General features: G+C 39.2%; 1 protein-coding gene across 1 annotated transcript in view; it reads right to left on the minus strand.

The window, feature by feature from the left end:
- Positions 1-20,383, minus strand: part of sp8b (sp8 transcription factor b) — a 42,751-nt gene extending 22,368 nt beyond the window's left edge. Inside the window, exon 1 of the mRNA XM_055210867.2 lies at positions 20,279-20,383. The gene's annotated coding sequence lies outside the window, so the exon portion shown is untranslated. The remainder of the gene's footprint in view (positions 1-20,278) is intronic.
- Between the last annotated feature and the right edge of the window lie 2,130 nt (positions 20,384-22,513).

Here is a 22,513-nt window from a genome sequence, read left to right on the forward strand (position 1 = left end):
CTAATTTTGATGGTTTGCACTTACTGTGAATCATTTCTCTGAAGCGAGTTGGATGACAACCATTTTAACGCCTGGCCGCTGAATGCATGTTTGGAATCACCTAAACCGAACGGAATGACAAAAGCTCCATACTAAAAGCATTATGAGCGCCGACTAAAGCTCTTAATGTGGCTATTTTGCACAGCGCCGCACGAACATGTGCTATTTGATAGCCTTGAGTTTCTTTCAACCATTCAGTTCGGATAATCCTTTCCCTTACGCTTAGACTGCGGCCTGATTTGTCGGTTAAACTGGATCTGCCACACTTTGTCCTAAACAACCTGATGGCAATCTGTCAGTGCGGAAAAGTTTTGTTTTTCTTTTGTAAATTGCACATTTACGAGTCTCTGCTAGCGCTGCATGTCACTGCTTGTTTAAAATGTGAGCGGGGAGTTTATGTGCATCTTCAAGAAATAAACCTAAGAGGACTTTTCAATATGCGTAGGATGGCGCATTTATACGCTGAAGTTGTTTTTTTCTTCATGGAAAACATTCTCACACACCCACATACAGAAACCGGAAGAGTTTTCGTGAATGGAGAACAAGCGATGCGAGGGTCCCACAGGTATATGCGACTGTGTGTGTGAACCTCGGTGAAGGTGAATGCAATGCTTTGCTGACCCGTGGAATCTACCTCATTATCTGGGCCATTGTGCTATTCTCCTTCCTTGGCCCCTTTCACACCCCGTCACCCAGCCACCTCCACTGCCACCGGCCTGGCCGGCTCATTCATGTCCCTTCAGCCCATTGTGAGGCCCCTGGAACCCGGGGCCCTGTAGCGAGCAGGGGGAAAGGGCGGCCCCTGCTTTGTGTTTCCCTTGCCGCTCTTCACACGCACGGCGGGGAACTTCCTTTCTCATGTCACCGAAACCGGCACGGCCTAATCCGCCTGGCCACACCACCCGCCGAGCATGCTGGGAAGGGACATTTATAAAGCGGTCCCTAATGGTTCGTTAATAAATCGCTTCCATTTTACGCTCGACTCTTCACACCATTGCAGAGGAGGAAAACACCTAGCCGAGGATCCAGGGATCTATCATCAAGCACGAGCTCGCCGGAATTTCTGATCTACGAGTTTTTTGACCCGCAGCCGCTTGAAATACATTGTAACAAGCTTTGAATGTACAGAAGGGGTGAGTTTAGCTCGAGGGTTAATGGTTAGAGCACTGACCCGTTGACCGTTAGCAGCCCCTCTCAGGTCTCTAGAGAATCTATTAGCCATCATTCTCTCTCTTTAAAGAGTGACTTCGGTTAAAGCACTCCGGCTAAGAGGTTAGGCAGGAGCTCCATATTGACTTCGATGGTAACCAAGATGCATACGCTCTGTGATCTGAATGGCCCCCGTGTGGGGCATAGAGGGGGCTGCTCGTGTGAATGGGACCATGGGTGATTGGCTCAGTGGGAGCGGTCAGGGATGTTAGGGGTGTCGGGAGTCCACAGGGCTAATCTTGTTAAGTGTGACACACAGCCAGGGGAGTGAAGGGGTGGTCCCGGTAAGAAAAACATGCGCGCGCGCACACACACACACACACGCACACACACTAACAAAGATGAAGAAGTAGGCGGTGGGGAATATCTGAATGACTTTTATTGTGTATAGATAATAAGCTTATATAAGTGGACATTCATTTGACTGCGAAAGTCGGTCAACAATATTGATTATATTGATATGCAATAAAGCGCATTAACATTGGGTGTCACGTGCACAATGTGGGTTTGTAATTCTCGCCACATCCGTTCGTCTAGCATTCACAAACTGTATTTGTGAACCCCTTCAACTTTTTCGTGCCAATGAAATTAAAGTCAAACTTCATGTGTGCATAAGCACGTAAGTGGAATAAAGTAGCAATTAGCTCTCTTTTTAGACTTCAGAGTCAGAGTAATAATTTCAGAGGCCGTGGGGTCATGTTGTTCGTCACGAGAAACTAAGATTGGGTCAATTAGAGTGTAGGAGGATGTGTTCTGTTCATCTGACAGCTTCATGTGGTGCTACCAAACTTACCGATTAGCCAACGTTCAGACGAGAGTAAAAAACAAAACTATAAAATCTGCCCACAACGTGGACCCTTTTCATTTTGGGGTGGGGGGTGTGGGAAACAAATGTGATTATTATTCCATCGATTCCCCGTACTATGGACAGAGCACTTCATAATGTGCGACGTGAGATTTAAGTCATTTGGATGATCTGTTGCAGTTTTTAATGCACGGAGGAGCATTTACAGGCACCATTATAGGCTCTCCTCACCTCGCGCAATCTGCGTCGCACCCTTTGTCAGTCAATCAATGCTCCCTGTTATCCAGAGAGGTATAAATTGGGTGGTTATAACAAACAAAAAGCTATCAGTGGCTATGAATAGAGAGCGACTACCGAGCGGGGTCAAGCGTCAAAAGCTGACTAACAGTGAGCGAGCTGCTTTCATCAATAACAAGTTTAAACTGGAAAGGAACAGGATAATGGTGGATCAAATCTTTAAGTTAAGACTGGAAACACATTTTTCAGTTTATATGCTGTATATTAACAAAACAGCATCAAAGAGAAACACAATACTTTTTTTTGTTGTGGTATATTGGCAGGTTTAATGGTCTGTGTACCGCAAGCATTATCAGTATCTCAACGGGTTGTCGAGAGAGGTTAAGGCCATGCTGGTTTACATGGCCGGTCCTGGGAGCAAACATAATTGACAGCTGTTTTTTAGGTACAGACAACACCTTGTCTTGACAGACCGCAGAATAGCATATAATTACCACTCTCCGTAGTCGGGATCTGCATTGGTGTTGTGGGGATTTCCAGTGTCCTACCATAACAACTCAAATGAGAGGAGAGTGAAGGGACATTTAGTTGTTCTCAAAAAGTGCTCTGCTGTGTAATATTAGACACGGAAGTCAAGGTGAGAAATGGCACCTTATTCTCTGACATTTTCCAGGCAAGAGGCCAAACGTTTCTATTTTTCTGTAAGCTAACGGCCTGCAAACATTATAAAAGATTTGAAAAAATAATAATTATTAAAATGTTTGTTTATATTCATGCATTCCAGTATTTTATTTATAATATGTATATTGTTTGTCTATGTAAATGTAAAAAAAAGAAACACTATATGGACATCAGACCATGGTGCCAACTACGCACACACATTTGATTTATATTGACTTCTGTTATTAGTATACGAAGCTAATAGTTTTTTTCTTTCCTGTAAATCTGCTTTTAAACTTAATTTTTCATGTTTAAGTGCTATTATAGGGTCCCCGGTGCTTCTACCAACCTAGAAAATGTGAAAAAGATCAACCCAGTAACTTAGTTTTGGTAAACCATTCTCTGCAAACATAAAAAATTGGTAAGTCAAATTTGGCTCCCCTTGTGATGTCAGAAGGGGATAATACTGCCCCTTGATCTGCACTATCCGACCACGGCACTGCCATTTAGTGCAAAGATCAACTCACTTCATTTTAAAGGACACACCCAAAACGGCAGATTTTTGCTCACACCTACAAAGTGACAATTTTAACATGTTATAATAAATTATCTATATGATATTTTGAGCTAAAACTTCACAAACATACTCTGGGGACACAAATTTGACATTTTAATGCTAACACAAACCTTTATGCATGCATTTAAACATTTTGGAAATGGTTTTCCCTTGCATTTATCAAAATAATACTCTCTCTTTTCTATCATCTACTGTGTCTATGAGTTTCTTCAAGAGGCTCTCCTCAGGTCTCACTTGCTTTAAGCATTTCATCAAAAGTAACAGCAAGACAGAGAGAGAAAAATACAGGGTTAAAAATCTGGCTGACTTTCCTCGCCCTTGATTTCCTCTTCAGAAACTGATGCCCCTTTGAATTGTAGCAGAGGAACTGACAGGTAATGGTTAGCACAATAACTACTAACTGATTTCATCAGTCAGAGATTTCTTTGGCACTATACACGTGCAATTGTTGGAAGTTGGGGGGATTAGCTGTCAGATGCATCAGATGAGGAAGGAAAGGATGAGAGGACTGCAGATATGGCAGTGGAAGGGCAGAGAGGGCTGCAAGAAAGTGTAAAGTGCATTTGTCATATCAGATGGCACTGTGTCATTGTTTTTGAACCACCCCAAATAATATTTATTTATTTATTTCCAGCCTCTATTGCTTTATTCGTTGCAAGACCTCCTACTTGGCTCACGTAAGGCTCAGATCTCTGAATGTTGAAACATAATTACAGCAAAGCTATTAGGGCCATCTTAGGCATTTATGCTCTGTGCAGCTTCAGTGTAGAATGTAAACAGAAACGCATTTCAAGCCTCAAAGTCCATGACACACGCATTCATGAGAATATGTACATAAGTGTAAATACTTAATTTATGTCGCAATATTGTTTAGATTCTCATCCTAAACAGGTTTTAAAACATGGCCAAACTGCTGTGTTTCCCTGGTGACTCTGACACATATTATCTGGACCAATAAAATTATTAAAATGCTGCCATCTCCTGTATGTTTAAAAATATATATAAAAATGTGATAGATGATCAGTAAAAATTTGTTTATTTGTTAGGTTGTTTAATATTCTTTTTAAGCATAAAATATTAGTTTACCTGCAGCTTTTTATATTCAGTCAAATAGATTTAGTCTTTTTAAGTTGACAAAAAATAAAAACAAACACCACAATAACACTTATCACATGAACAAACATCAAATAAATATCAAGTAAACACTCATTACATTAACAAACATCAAAACACTCATCTTGTGAAAAAAAAACACAAACACTCAATGCATGAACAAACACCATGCAAACACTCATCATGTGAACAAACAACACGTTAACACTCATTGCATGAACATACAACATGCAAAAACTCATCATGTGAACAAACAACACATAATCACTCATCGCATTAACAAACAACATGCAAACACTCATTGGGTGAACAAACACCACGTAAACACTCATTGCATAAACAAACAACATGCAAACACTCATCGGGTGAACAAACACCATATAATCACTCATCACATGAACAAACAACATGCAAACACTCATTGGGTGAACAAACACCACGTAAACACTCATCGCATAAACAAACAACATGCAAACACTCATCGCATGAACAAACAACATGCAAACACTCATTGAGTGAACAAACACCACGTAAACACTCATCGCATAAACAAACAACATGCAAACACTCATCGCATGAACAAACAACATGCAAACACTCATTGAGTGAACAAACACCACGTAAACACTCATCGCATAAACAAACAACATGCAAACACTCATCGGGTGAACAAACACCATATAATCACCCATCACATTAACAAACAACATGCAAACACTCATTGAGTGAACAAACACCACGTAAACACTCATCGCATAAACAAACAACATGCAAACACTCATCGGGTGAACAAACACCATATTATCACTCATCACATGAACAAACAACATGCAAACACTCATTGGGTGAACAAACACCACGTAAACACTCATCGCATAAACAAACAACATGCAAACACTCATCGCATGAACAAACAACATGCAAACACTCATTGAGTGAACAAACACCACGTAAACACTCATCACATGAACAAACAACATGCAAACACTCATTGGGTGAACAAACACCACGTAAACACTCATCGCATAAACAAACATCATGCAAACACTCATCGAGTGAACAAACACCACATAATTACTCATCGCATGAGCAAACAACACGCAAACACTCATCATGTGAACAAACAACACACAAACACTCACTGGGTGAACAAACAACAGGTTAATCTATACACAAGTTGATCTACACAAGTTGGAGGAAGGACAATCTGGCATCTCCAGTTGAACTAACCTTCATGTTTTTGGACCGTGGGAGGAAAACAGAATACCCAGAGTAAACCCATGCTGACACAGGACATGCATACTCCCAACAGAAACCCAGAAATTTCTTGCTGTGAGGCAACAGTGCTCCCCACTGAGCCACCAATTAACAACAACAACCTAAGATTAATAAAGGTAAATCATTTTTTCTCAAATGATTCAGAAATCACTAAATTGCATACTTAGGTTTCTGAATAACACACCTTTCACAGAAAATTTGCATTTAACATTTCTCTCTCTCTCTCTCTGTCTGTCTCTCTCTCTCTCTCTCTCTCTCTCTCTCTCTCTCTCTCTCTCTCAGTCAGTCCTTTTTAATTTTAAAGGAGTTGAAGCATTAAGTGAAATGGCATATCCTCACTCTCTGTATAAAGTGCATTCTCTATTATCAAATTATTAAGTGCATTAAAAAACAATAATATTAAACAAGTAAAATAAATTAAACACATAGTTAAGGTACATTCACATGGGGCGTCAGCTTTAATGCTTGACGGAGGGCGTGTTTGAAGCGTGGCCAACAGCCAATCAAAGTGGTCGCAACACATGCTCCAGTCTTGCATAAATGTAATTGGCTGGCTTGCACTTGGTTATTTGCACAAGGCGATCTGATTGGCTGACGTACTTGAAAAGTTGAGAAATATTCAACTTCTGCCACAAGCAACAACAGTGCACAGACGGATCCACAATTCAAATCGGCAACGCATGACGTCACGCATTCAAAGTTAAATAAGAAGCGTTAACGCTGGCGCCCCATGTGAATGTACCAAGGTAAGGTAATATAAAGACATTCTAAAAATTGCTGTAAAATTAATATGATATGTGTATAAAAATAAATAATAAATAAAGGAGTCTACATTTACAATAATTTAATGATTAATACTAACATTTTTGTGTGTTTGAATATAACGCGAAGATGTGACGATTAGGGCTGTGACGATGCATCGCATTTCCCATTAAAAAGACCTGTCTGAAATTGATTTTGAATTGAAAGACTCCGATTCTGTGTTTCATGCACAGCTTGTGCATGTACTACGGGTTTTTGATCAGTAGGAAGCCCTTATTAATCTAAAATCACTATGAGTTTGAGTCGCTTATATTGTTCATTTAAAAAAAGCAACACTCGTCAAACACAATCATTCAAAATATTCTTTATTATAATGAAAAATCTGAAAAACAGCAATAATAATATGCCTCTAGACATTTCCTGGAATAGTGTTATAGGCTGTTTCTCAATTCCAAGAACGCAAAGAACGGACTTGCGTTCTCGTGAAGATCGGTCTTGCCAGGCGACCTCAGAAGAACGAACTCATCAGGTCGCGAGAACACAGAACGCACCTGTGAGAATTGAGATGTGCGGATCTTCCTGTTGGTCCCCTGGCATCCGTAATGCTACTTCTTCTGTGGCACAAATGGCGTTTCTGCACGAGAGCGCCCTCTGTTTTTTGGCTGTGGTGGCATTTCACCGTAATTCATTCAAATTCATTCATTGAGAAAACGCGCATTTGCACGATTATTTGTCACAGCCCTAGTGACACTGTAATAGGTTTAGACAATAAAACACTTCCGCATCCTTGTTCCTTGCCTCCTCGCGGTGCAATTAAAGGCGGGGTGCATGATCTCTGAAAGCCAATGTTGACATTTGAAAACACCTAAACAAACACGCCCCTACCCCAATAGAATCTGGACCTTCTTTAAATAGACCCGCCCCACACATACGCAACCCAGGCAACGATGTCGGTTAGTAGACACGCACCTTACTGCTGATTGGCTACAAGTGTGTTTTGGAATTGGCCCGACTCCCTTTTCCAAAGTGTTTTTCAAAAATCATGCGCCCCGCCTTCAAAGGATGCTTCTCAATATGCTTTCTAGTCTCCTAGTTCCTACATCCTACGACCCGGAAACCGATCGAGCTCCGCCATCATGTAGGACATCTCAATTTTTGAGATTTTTGGCGAGGAACGAGGAGTTAGGAGGCTCTAGCGAGGATACACAAGTGTATCCGATTCCTAAGCGGAAGTGTTTTATCAACTAAACCTGACGCACGTATAATTCTCCTCCCCCTTACATCGTCACGTCCTTAAACACCCATAAAACTTGATATTAATCATTAAATTATTGTAAATGTAGACCCATTTCAGATTCTATATTTAATATTTATGTATAAACCACCGATTTATTTAGTAAGGAAAGAGGATATCATTTCACTTAATACTTCACCTCCTCCATCCTTACGTCTTTCCTCACTTGCATCCTAGGAGGGTGTAGCTAAGACAAGAGGAAAGGAAGCAAGGAAAGGAAATGACGATGCACAAATAAAAATTAAGAAGCACCCAATTGAGATGTCCTACAAGATGGTGGAGCTCGATTGGTTTTTGGGTCCTAGGATGTAGGACGTAGAAAAAGAGGAAGCATATTGAGAAGCTCTCTCTCTCTGTCTCTCTCTCTCTTTCTCTCTGCTAAGCAAAACAGCTGTGCTGGCCTTACAATGCATTAAGTCTCTCGTTCCTTTTAGATAGTTAAATTGTGCATGAAATGTAGCTGGCGCAGAGAGCTCAGAAGCTGGACTGATTAGGCAACATCTGTTACATTGGGGAGAAATCTGTGTCTGTCCTAATTAGTTGTCAGACGGGGATACGGTGTGCCGGATGGTAAAGGGGGCTGCCACAGGTTTCTCTCCCCCATCCCGTCACCTGCCCGATTGGCCGGGTCTCATCCCTCCCCCCGCAACCACCACTCATCAGACGTAATTATGGAGAACGCTGACACAAAAGAGCAAAATAGAGGGGAACGAGCTATGTCCATCTGTACACAGCCACACACATTGGCATGTATACATATACACACCCCTGAAACATGGAAATAAGGGGACAGTGGCCCATCCTACACCTTGCATCAATTTCTTGACACAAATTGACTTTCAGCAATAAAAAGAAAAGAAATATGCAAAATAAATATTAATATTATTCCACAACTATTCATTTCCTTATTCTATGTAAAACAAAAAGGGAAGTTTTTAAAGAATTGTTCTGGATCCTCTTTTATAATGCAATTACAGTAAATAGAGACCGAAGCTTAAAAGGTTCAAAAAGGATGCAAAAAAGTCATGTAATGTGTACACAGATATATGATAACTTTATGTGAAAATAAACTGAAATTTAAGTTGTTTTTTAGTTATTATTTTTATATTTATTCTTACAGTGAGCTGTTAAATGCTGCAACTGAATCACTGAGTCAGTGAGGCAAACTACTGAATCAGTGAATCATTTAACATATTCATTGTGTATATCCTTTCTACTTCTCTCATTGATGTGTCAAGAAGTGAAGACAGATGCAAAGATGTTATATGAGAATAACTACTAAAATTTATTTTATTATTAAAGACTTATATTATTAAGTCATGTGAACCACTTTTATGATACTTTTATTGTTGAATTTAATTTTTGATTGATCCCTTTAAGGGCTAATTGTACATGTTATTTAATCAACATCATGTACAGAAACTGAAAGACCCCATAAGCAGACTGGTAGCTCTTGTCATAATTCATTAACTAAAACATACCGACATACCTCCTTTTATTGATGACTCTTGATTCTGACTGTAAATCCATATGTTTTAATCAAGGACTCTTCTACGCAGGCAGATTTCTCTACCATGGGTCAAGCGGACTGCTATAACCGCAACAAGCCCAACACACTGAAAATCTTTGACTAGTGGTTATTATATTGAAAAAAAAGTGTTGAACTGTTGTTCTGTAATTGTAGCGCTACCCACGCCTGCTTTTAAACTCATCGTGACACGAGGCAAGACCTCCTACTTGGCTCACGTAAGGCTCAGATCTCTGAATGTTGAAACATAATTACAGCAAAGCTATTAGGGCCATCTTAGGCATTTATGCTCTGTGCAGTTTCAGTGTAGAATGTCAACAGAAACGCATTTCAAGCCTCAAAGTCCATGACACACGCATTCATGAGAATATGTACATAAGTGTAAATACTTAATTTATGTGGCAATATTGTTTAGATTCTCATCCTAAACAGGTTTTAAAACATGGCCAAACTTCTACGTTTCCCTAGTGACTCTGATTGACACATCAGAAATAAGGTAATGCGGATGAAAATGTTACCTGGACTAATAAAATTATTAAAATGCTGCCATCTCTTGTTGTATGTTCAAAAATATATATAAAATTTGATAGATGATCAGTAAAAGTTTGTTAATTTGTTAGGTTGTTTAATATTCTTTTTAAGCAAAAAATATTAGTTTACCTGCAGCTTTTTATATTTAGTCAAATAGATTTAGTCTTTTTAAAGTGCTTGTTGTTATAAACTATTGACAAGAAATAAAAACAAACACCACAATAACACTTATCACATGAACAAACATCAAATAAATATCTAATCGTTTAAACAAACATCATGCAAACAATCATTGCGTGAAAAAACACTCATCGCATAAACAAACAACATGTAAACATTGAACTTGTAAACAAACACCAGGCAAGCACTCATCACTTGAACAAACACCATCTAAACACAATAAATATCTAGTAAAGACTCATTACATTAAAGCAACACTATGTAGTTTTTTACCTTTAAATAATGTCTCTAATGTCTATTATACTCATCGCATAAACAAACATCATATACAGTAAACACTCTTTACATGTACAAACAACACCCAAACACTAATCGTTTAAACAAACATCATGCAAACAATCATTGTGTGAAAAAACACTCATTGCATAAACAAACAACATGTAAACATTGAACTTGTAAACAAACACCAGGCAAGCACTCATCACTTGAACAAACACCATCTAAACACAATAAATATCTAGTAAAAACTCATTACATTAAAGCAACACTATGTAGTTTTTTTTACCTTTAAATAATGTCTCTAATGTCTATTATACTCATCGCATAAACAAACATCATATACAGTAAACACTCTTTACATGTACAAACAACACCCAAACACTAATCGTTTAAACAAGCATCATGCAAACAATCATTGTGTGAAAAAACACTCATTGCATAAACAAACAACATGTAAACATTGAACTTGTAAACAAACACCAGGCAAGCACTCATCACTTGAACAAACACCATCTAAACACAATAAATATCTAGTAAAGACTCATTACATTAAAGCAACACTATGTAGTTTTTTTTACCTTTAAATAATGTCTCTAATGTCTATTATACTCATCGCATAAACAAACATCATATACAGTAAACACTCTTTACATGTACAAACAACACCCAAACACTAATCGTTTAAACAAGCATCATGCAAACAATCATTGTGTGAAAAAACACTCATTGCATAAACAAACAACATGTAAACATTGAACTTGTAAACAAACACCAGGCAAGCACTCATCACTTGAACAAACACCATCTAAACACAATAAATATCTAGTAAAGACTCATTACATTAAAGCAACACTATGTAGTTTTTTTTACCTTTAAATAATGTCTCTAATGTCTATTATACTCATCGCATAAACAAACATCATATACAGTAAACACTCTTTACATGTACAAACAACACCCAAACACTAATCGTTTAAACAAGCATCATGCAAACAATCATTGTGTGAAAAAACACTCATCGCATAAACAAACAACATGTAAACATTGAACTTGTAAACAAACACCAGGCAAGCACTCATCACTTGAACAAACACCATCTAAACACAATAAATATCTACTAAAGACTCATTACATTAAAGCAACACTATGTATGTTTTACCTTTAAATAATGTCTCTAATGTCTATTATTTCAGTGATAGAACAACTTTTAACTGGACAAATTGTACTGTTGCTGCAAGCTGAGCAGCCTCCTAGCTGCTACAAGCACACTCTGAAAGTGGCGGTGGAGGGTAGAGCACACAGCCCCCCCTCCCCCTGCCTGCAGAAGAGTGTCTGATACCAGGCACTGTTGTGCTTTTCAACCACATGGGGGAGCTGTAAGTCATTTTTACATGGAAACTACGTAGTGTTGCTTTAACAAACATCAAAACACTCATCATGTGAACAAACAACACACAACACTCATCAGGTGAACTAACAACACGCAAACACTCATCAGGTGAACAAACACCACATAATTACTCATCGCATGAACAAACAACACGCAAACACTCATCAGGTGAACAAACAACACGCAAACACTCATCACATGAACAAACAACATGCAAACACTCATCAGGTGAACAAACACCATATAATCACTCATCGCATAAACAAACAACATGCAAACACTCATCATGTGAACAAACAACACGTAAACACTGATCGGGTGAACAAACACCACATAATTATTTATCGCATGAACAAACAACATGCAAACACTCATCACATGAACAAACACCAGGCAAAGACTCGTCACCTAAACAAACACCACACAAAAACTTATCATGTGAACAAACAACACCTAAACAATCATCATGCGTGCAAACAACATCCAAACACTAAAAGTGTGAACAAACACCACACAAACACTTTTCACGTGTACAAACAACACCCAAACACTAATCAAACACTCATCGCATAAACAAACAACATGTACAGTAAAAACTCTTTACATGTACAAACAACACCCAAACACTAATCGTTTAAACAAACATCATGCAAACAATCATTGCGTGAAAAAACACTCATCGCATAAACAAACAACATGTAAACATTGAACTTGTAAACAAACACCAGGCAAGCACTCATCACTTGAACAAACACCATCTAAACACTCATAGCATGAACAAACACCACGTAATCCTCAATGTGTGAACCCCATGCAAACACTCATTGCGTGAACAAACACCACACAAACACTCATGATGAACCCCTGTGGTGGAGTGTATGTCTTTAAATAATCGGCTTAACTTGCAACTATGAAGTTTAAATGAAAAGTATGAAGAGAAATATAATTTTATATGCTTAGAAATACAAAGTAGTTTAAGAAACATTCATGCAGATTGCTGTAAGAGACACCATAGTCTCTATAGTACTGCGAACTTGGCAGACACCAACAAAGGCATCTGCAAAGTTTTACTACAGAAAACCAAGTCAGACCAAAAGTGTGTAACGGTTTTGTCTTGGAGGTTTGGGAGATAATTTACAGCCGCAAATGTGGAAAATGCATGCGAATGTGTTCCAGCATTAACAATTATGTGGGGTAATTCTGCAGTGAAAGAAAACAGAAAAGCGGCAGTTAGAAAACAGAAAGGAAGACACGGAGAGAAAAAAATGTGAGTGGCAGGGAATGACAGCCAGCGACAAGTAGAATGTCACGGCAATTGCGGGCCCATCAGCGTTTGCCGCATGATGGGTGATTGCCTCATGCGTTTCCCGCGAGTCCATCGCAGAGGACGCGGCGCTTTCTCGACTGTCCCTGGCCCGAACCTCCACCAACCGCCTCAGTCGCTGACATTTAAAATGTTGCTTCCTAACCACTTACGCTAATTGTTGTAATTTTCCTGATGAAGCCCCGTTCTGATACCTTGATGCAGCCAAGATAGTTTTACATTTTCTCGACGCGTTCCGCTCGGCCATTTGGTCCGTGTAGTGTCAGCTTGGAGTGCTACTGAAAGCGGGCAAAATTGCAAGCAAATTGCATCAGATTGCCAACATTGTGAAAAGGTAAATTGCTTGCAAATCTATTTAAACCACTGGCCTATTTTCATCAGCCACAGTACTTGGTATTCATGATTGCTTAATTGGTGACCTTTTCTATTGTGTAGTGCTTTATGGTGTAATGGAAAGCGATCTTTACCAAACCAATTATGCCTTTTTTCTCGCCCCACACCCATACATTATAGCTGTGATTGCGATGGCTAGTCCTTTGTAAATGAACTTTCAGATTCCAATTATTTCTTTATATAACTGATGGAGGATAAAGACTCATTTGTTTGCTATGATGTTGCATTTGAAAGCTCTTTGAGGCTGAGACTGTCAAAGCAAATGGAGGCGCAAAAGCCACAAAGTCATGCCCTGCTTTTGACTGACCCCTCATTTAGTGCTGCTTTTCTGCGCCGGGGACCAATTAGGGACTCAGACGGTGAAATATTTTGTCAGATCCTTGAAAACAAGTATATTAACTCTGGATTCAAATGTTTTATCTATAGCGAAAACGCTTTCGAATACCGACGTGCTGACATGTTTTTTGTCTACATACAGTATTTAGTTAAGATGCCATTGATTAGTGCAAATGAAGAACCCTAACTATTAAAGTTTTTAAAATGACAAAAGTATTTTTTTTTTGCATAAAATAATTTATTTGATATATCTTTACTTGGTAAAAACAAGCCCCCTTAAAGGATTAGTCCATTTTCTTAAACAAAAAATCCCGGATAATTTACTCACCACCATGTCATCCAAAATGCCGATGTCTTTCTTTGTTCAGTCCAGAAGAAATTATGTTCTCATTTTAATGGACTTTAATAGAGCCCAACATTTAATACTTAACTCAACACTTAACAAAGGACTATAAACGATCCCAAATGAGGCATAAGGGTCTTATCTAGCAAAACGATTGTCATTTTTGACAAGAAAAATAAAAAATATGCACTTTTAAAGCACAACTTCTCGTCTAGGTCCCGTCGTAATGCGCCAGCGTGACCTCACGCAATACGTCATGACGTCAAGGGGTCACAGAGGGCGAACGCGAAACTCTGCCCCAGTGTTTACAAGTGTGTTGAAAGAGGACCGTTCCTACGTTGTTGTATGTGGAATGATACTAATTAATGTCTTTGTGTCAGTTTATTGTTTAAAATGGTCCGCAAATGTGCATTTCATATATGTAACACGTGACCTCTCTACGTCACTACGCATTTACGTTAGGTCACGCTGGCGCATCACAGGATCGGACCCAGACGAGAAGCCGTGGTTTAAAAGTGCTGTTTGTTATTTTTATTGTAAAAAATGACAATCGTTTCGCTAGATAAGACCCTTAAGCCTTGTTTGGGATCGTTTATAGTCCTTTGAAAAATTGTTAAGTGTTGAGTTAAGTATTAAATGTTGGGCTCTATTAAAGTCCATTAAAATGAGAAAAATCCTGCAATATTTTCCTCCAAAAACATAATGTCTTCTCGACTGAACAAAGAAAGACATCAACATTTTGGATGACATGGTGGTGAGTAAATTATCTGGATTTTTCTTTTAAGAAAATGGACTAATCCTTTAATATGAATTACATTATATGCATTTTATCATGCATTTATTATGCGCAGGCAAGACAGCACAAGTCAGCCCAGTTAAACTCAGGACTCAAACCATTTCTTTAAATGAACACAAATTATAAGATTCGTCAAATAAATACTCCCCGGCAATGCAAAATGACAGCAATAATGTTATAGATTAGTGACCCAGTCTGTGAAAACCAAGCTATATCTTTAATATTGACATCCTTAAAATCATTCTCATAAGTCGCGTTTATGCAGAGACAGATGTTTAGAGAATGCATCTTAAAATGGTTGCACTTGTACCAAACTTAAATGCCATTGTTACGGTTTAACTTGGTACAATCTTATTTAGCGTCCTTTCATAAAGTGATTTTTATTCATGTTGCGCATGTGTCTCAGAAACATAATAAATGTTAAAAGAAAGACATGAGCACTTGAATAACTATGCTGCTATGGCATGAACAATGTGTGTGTGATTGATTGAGAGTCTATGTGTTTTTCTGTAGTCTGAAGCCCAGAGCAACAGATTTCTTCACTCAGATTAGCTAATTTTGATTTGTTTTCAGACAGGCTGTGTATGTGTGCGAGTCTGGGCCTCAGGGCCTAGACTGTAAATTTCGCCTGCTGCGGGTTAGAAGCTGATTGATCTCTCAGTGTAAAATCGATAAGAAGACACTGTCATTTTTGTAACAAATGAGCCGCTCTGAGGAGATAGATTAAGACTCCACAGATCACACTGTGCCTCTCTCTCATCAATCCAGCCCTGGCCGGGTCCAGCCAGCTGAACCTGCGACCGGCCCCAATCTCTCCTCCTCTGCCGTATTAGCCCGGACCCGGGCGGCGTGTACAGAGGCCTCTTTATTAAACCGCGTATATTTCATCGGTATCAGCCGACAAGGTAAAATCAAACATTTTCCCCCTTTCCCCTCTGTGTCTGATCTCACTTGATTGATCTTTTTTATCATTTGCTCAAATACATCACACGGAGAGGGTTGATTAAATCAAAAACTGAGGGCCATTGTCTTTCCAGCATGTCCTTTAGCAGATGTAATGTAACGAGGGCTCTCATTTGTCACCAGTTGTTACTAGGAATAAAGTCAGCGGTGTTTTTCCGCGAGTCTGGGATTAGGAGAAGATTAATACACTGGCTCTGTCGCCTTGTGTATCGCCGTGTTGCGCTCCCCTGTTTAACCTTCGTAGGCTCATCTATTATATCGTAAACGGGACGCGTGTTAAGCGCGCTTGTCGTGCTCGCCGGGGATTGATGGGGGGAGAAAACCGTTGCATAATCGCAACTTTTTTCCGGATCATTTTTCACAAGCCGGTTCCTGTGATGTGGACTCATCATGGGATTGTGTTTGCGTAACTGTGTGTGCTCGGAAAAGCATCGCTCATTTATCAAATATTAATACACGTGTGTTACTGGCATTACGCGATATACAATGACATGCAGCATGCACATGTACTGTATGTGCACATTTTTATGGGCAAGTTATTTGTACGTAGTCATTGATTTGAAAATATTAACTTATGCATTTGGCAGTGGAGTATAGTCAAACTATAGTCCACATTTTCTCTGTATGTGTGCTCTCTGCATTGAACCCAACACCTTTGCATACCCAACACAATGCTCTACAAATTGAGCTACACAAGAATAAATCAAAATATACAGAAGTATTTTAACTAACTAATTGTATATATCCTGTAGCTCAGTTGGTAAAGCATTGTGCTTTCAGTGCAAAGGTCAAAGGTTTGATCCCAGGGGACACACGTTGATAAATAAACACACATATTTATACACTGCTAAAGGAAATGTATAGTCTAAATGCACTGTAAGGTACTTTGGATAAATGCATCTGCCAAATTTATGAATACAGACCTATACATTTCTTGACTTTCAAGGGGCAGATTTTCCTCAGGGCTGTTTGTTTTTTAATCTTAGCACATAGAGAGCAGATCAGATCCTCTAGGTGGCAGCCCAATAGACAGTGTCTATGTACACAAGTGAATCTTAAACACCCTAAAAATACACAGAGATTCTCCTATAGCAGCCTGACAACACACAATCTCTAACAGATTAATTATTCATGCGATTGTCCATTACTATTACACATAAACAATGCCGCGTTTTATTTTAAAACAAATACTTTTTGTATTCAGAAAAGCTCATTTAAATTATTAAATATCATTTCTACATTTCTAATTATGTATATTTAGTAGTTATATGCATATGCAACTATTTTTGATGAGCATTAATTTCTTCAAATAGCATACAATTTTTTCTTTCCATTGAGAAATTCCTGAGCAAGCAGGGACCTGGGATTTGGCATTTGACATGTATGAATATATTATTTGGCATTCTTTGTGTGTTTATATTAAGACACATTCTAATGCTATGAGAATGTACATTTTTAAAAGACAATTATTTTTACAGTGATGCTTAAACTCTTAGGACACCATGCCAGAATTAGATTTGTTGTTTTTGCAATGTTTTAGTGATCATATATAATTGTTTTCCAGTCTCTTCAATATAATACATCCAGAAAATGCAGGAAATGTGAATATAGTATTAAAAACAGTATAAAAATGTAAACTGAAATGTTAAGTTTTTAGGGTAAACTCCTCTTTCACTTGAGCATTAGCAGGAAACTGCAGGATCTCTTAAACCTAAATAAAATTAAATCCTAATTTCTAATTTTAAAGAAATTAGTATTTTTACTTCATTCTGCTCAAAAACGCTCAAGATGTGTTAAGTGCAAAGAGAGGTCACACTAAACACAGACGATGCCTAAAGAAGAAAATTTTATTATTTGTTTTTTTGTAAATATTTCCTGTATTTTCTGTTTGTATCTTAATAAAATAAGATTGAAAAATAAATATGGATGGACATTAAAACTTCTAAAACAACAAGTCTGGTGGTGGTGGCCTAAGACTTTTGCACAGTAATGTATATCTCAATAATACCGTAAATTCTCTAAATTTTATAAGTTTGCTTTTTCCTGTCATTTCTTTCTTCCTTATTTAATGGGTCTCTATTAATATCCAAAATTGTGAAAGATTGCTATATAGAAATACATTAAAATTCAATTCTATATATGAAGAGTTTCGTTGCAAAATGAGATAAATCCATTTTTTTACATTTTTGTCAAAACATGTTTATTATTATCTTATCATGTTATTATTTTGTTTTATGGTGCTACTTAGCTGTATTTTTTAAGTTATGAAGGTTTAAATCAAAACAAACCAACTGCAGTTGTATTGATATTTATTGGAATGCACAACCAAAAAACTAGATTTCTGAACAATTAAAAAACGGTGGTTATCTCGTTTTGCAACAAAACTCTTCATATACACTGAAAGACATCCTCTTTAAAAATATTTATAAGACAACTTTTATGCTAGTATACTTTTGACGTTTTGATGAGATTGCAGTTCAAATACAAATGTAATTCGCTTTTGCACCCTCTCTCATAATCTTGTAACAAAACTGTGCTTGTGTTTCGTAGATTATTTATGACCCTCACAAGTTCAGTTCATCACAAGGACGAGCCGCATATAGTTTATGGAGAGAGAGAGACTGGCTTAGGGATAAATGCAGCGTGTAATACTTGTTTAATTCCCATTGGGTGCGCTTCTTATCAAATTAAAACAGGGGGGTTCTGTCAGGGCTGACGCCGGTCCCTTTGGACGAGCAGCATGTGTAAAATCGGCCAACAAGAGATTTAGGGTGGTGGTAGTTGTGGCAAGGGAACGCCACACAGCATTGCACGCCCCTGTCACTTCTCTCCCCCCGGGGTCAGCTGTCCCAGAGCGCCAAGTATAAGGACTGGCGCAAGGAGACAGGGGCCCACTACATCACCTCCAGCTGGGAGACTTATTGCTCCCACCCCTCCTCACCTGGCCCAGCCATTCATAACAGTACCAGCCTATTAAATATTCATGAGGTTGAGGAGGGGGATTGGCTGGTGGGGAGAGGAGGGGTGGGGTAAAGGGATTTTGATTCTGCAGGTGGCTTTTAGGTTCGTAATTGGTCCTCACTTGCCTCAGCAGCGTAAAATTGTTTTCTTTATGCGTGAGATCGGAAAAGCACTTCCCACAGGAGCTGGAGAGAGAAAGAGAGGGAGACTTTTTCCAAAGCTTGAGAGAGAAGTAGATTGTTTAGAGAGAGCAAGGATAAAGAAAGAAGCTAATAATTAACTTGCTTGCACAAACAATAGCAAAAATTGTATGTACAGTGAGATGAAGCGATGCACAAAAAAATTGAGTGAAGGGAAAAATACTCGATCCGGAGGTGGAGGGACCCCTCACCCTTGTGGCCCTTGTGAACATCCATAGTCACTGGGAGAGAGGTTGGGGAGGGTGGGGGGAGAAATCAAGAGAGAAAGAGCGAGAAAAGAAAGAGAGAGAAAAGTTTCCACCTGACTGGAGTTCCCATGGTTTGCCATGCAGGAGGGTAAGCAGGTTTCTGCAATAAACTCGGCCCATTGTCCCTCTAGAAAGGCCAGTCAGGTCCCTCCATTTGGATTCAAGAGTGTCTCTTTCTCTGCTCCTCGCGCTGAACTAATCACCATCATACTTTGTTTAATTGCAGCCAAAGGGAGAGATGCGTTCAAGAAGTCATTCTGATCCCACACACCCCCTTCTAGTCCATTTCCTACCCCCATCCACCCTCAGTCGCTCTCTCTCTCTCTCTCTCCCCTTTCCTCTTTTATTGAGTTGCACAGTTATGCAAAGACAACAAACAGTGCTTCGGATTGAATGTGGTTTTGGTTGAGTAGGTGGAGTAGGTAAGCACCAAAGGCGATGGCTTACAGCGTGTATTCGAGTATTGAGAAATGCTTCCGCTTGTCGCGGGGGTGTGTCGGCGCCCTGAGGGAATGCAACAGGTCTTGGTGTGTGTGTGTGTGCCAGTGCTGATACATGGCATAGAAAGGATGGCTAATAATGTGAGCCGAAGTGGCCGATAAGCCTATTGGGTAGGAAGCTGACCATAATCAGGTGCATGTCAAAGCCCCTATAATGGACTCAAATTCACTGCTCCTCATTTTAAAATGGACATTCAGAAGGAGAAGGTGCAGGGCTTTGTGTGTGATGACTCTGGGGTCAGTCGCTTTGTGGTGGGTGCATGAAGAGGATGGGTGGGGGGTGTTAGGATTTATAGGACAGGACCTATCTTAACACACACACACTTACATACCTTCTGGCCGTTTGCATGAAGGCACCAAGCAATCTGGCTTTAGATACATACTTAAACCTACCTTCCTTCTCTTGTTGTTCTCTCTCGATGGAAGTAAGCACATCTGGAACAAAAAAAAGCAAAAGATCTGAGCATCTGTATGGGTAGCTGGATTTATGAGACCGAATATTATAAATTACAGACATCAGAGCAGACATTAGAATAAATGATAGGATCACAAATGTGCTGTCTGGGATGGAAAGCGATAACAGTTTGCAATCATTCACAATTACGCGCAAGGTGTGTTAAGCTTGTGTGACATCGCTCGTGACATAACATCACCCAACACAGCAGGACATTACCACACAAACTGTGGGTCTGTGTCAGTGCTGCCCTCCTCATCATCCCAGCGTGAAGGAGACCTTTGCAGGCGATGTGCTCAAATCCTATCTTACTAAAAGATGGGGGGGGGCACTTATTTAACCCTCACTGTGCCAGCAGCACCACCAGCACAGGGGATTTAACTGCTTGATGCACTTTTGGGGTCCCACCCGAGCCAATTTATGAAGCCATGTAGGTTGGGAAATCCCCAGGCAAATGAAGGTTTATAGCAGTATGTGTTAGGGGAATTCTGAAATGAAATCAAAAAGTTTTTATTTGGCACTCGTTCGATGCAGAATGTAACCGTTTTATATCCCGCTTGAGGCAGCATGCATTAAGTCCACTTGCAACATTGAGTGCATTTACATGCACAGAATATGCGAATAACTATCAAAAATCTGCTTATTTTAGAAAACAGTTTTCATGCGTTTACATGCAAATCAGTAAACCGGCTATGCAGAAAACTGCATTTACATGGGATTTGACGATTTGTCAGGTTTCTTGCAGGCAGTGACCTCATTGCCTATAGTAGTCGTTCAAAAAGTCTGTTGTATCTCTTCTCATGTCTGCAAAACATGCAAATGTAACATGAGCTTTATTTTCGCAGTTTCTCCGCTGGACTAAAGCAGTTGGCAGAGACTTACACGTTACTTTGCGCTTCCGCATGTGACATGCTTCTTTCACACACGGAGACATGCGCACATGAACAACACTGCGAGAAAGCTAATTAAGGTGTTTACATGCAACACGAAATCGGGGTAATGAGCTAAAATGTACTTGTTTTACACGTTTACATGACCTCACATGTTATCAGTTTAATAAGCATAATCGGCATAAGACATTGCTTACCACTATTGCACCACATTTGGTGACTTACTGATTTGTATAATTTTAAATATCTTTTTACTCTCTAAAAAATGCTGGGTTAATGAGTACGTTTACATGCACAGAATAAGCGGACAACTATCAAAAATCTGCTTATTATAAAAAACTGTTTTCATGCGTTTACATGCAAATTAATAAACCGACTATGCAGACAACTGCGTTTACATGGGACTTGGAGATTTGCCAGGTTTCTCGCAGGTAGTGACGTCATCGCCTATAGTACATAATAGTTGATCAAAAAGCTGATGGCATATCTGTCTTAAGCTATATTGTTTTATCTCTTTTTGTGTCTCCAGAACCTGTAAATATAACATCAGTTTTTATTTTTGCAGTTTCTCTGCCAACTGCTTTAGTTGAGCAGAGACCTTTATGCGTTACTTTGCGCTTACTTCCGCGTCTGATGCGGAGACATGCGCACAAGGACAAAACCGTGAGAAAGCCGGTTAAGGTGTTTTACATGCCACGCGAAATCGGGGTAATGAGAAAAAAAACTACCTGTGCCGATCGGTTTTTGCTTACGCTGTTTATGAGCTTTCCACAATTAAAGAAAACCGTTTTACGCGTTTACATGACCCCACGTGTTATCAGGTTATTAAGCATAATTGGCGCAAGACTGTGCATGTAAACGCACTCATAGTCAACCCAGCATTGGGTCAAAAAGGGACAAGCCCATTGGTATAAATCAGGGGTGTCCAATCCTGCTCCTGGCGATCGACTGTCCTGCAAAGTTCAGCTCCAACCCAAATCAAATACACCTGAAGCAGCTAATCAAGGACTTCAAGATTACTTGAAAACTGAAGGCAGGTGTGTTTGATTAGAGTTGGACCTGAACTCTGTAGGATATTGGATCGCCAGGAGCAGGATTGGACACCCCTGGTATAAATGAACACCTAAAATTTTTATATTTGACCCAACGATAGGTTTAAATACTGTAACCCAGCATTTTGGGTTGAAACAACCCAACATAGGTTAAATAACAACCCAACAGGT

This window comes from Misgurnus anguillicaudatus, chromosome 10 (genome assembly GCF_027580225.2).
Source record: "Misgurnus anguillicaudatus chromosome 10, ASM2758022v2, whole genome shotgun sequence".
Classification (NCBI taxonomy): Eukaryota; Metazoa; Chordata; class Actinopteri; order Cypriniformes; family Cobitidae; genus Misgurnus; species Misgurnus anguillicaudatus.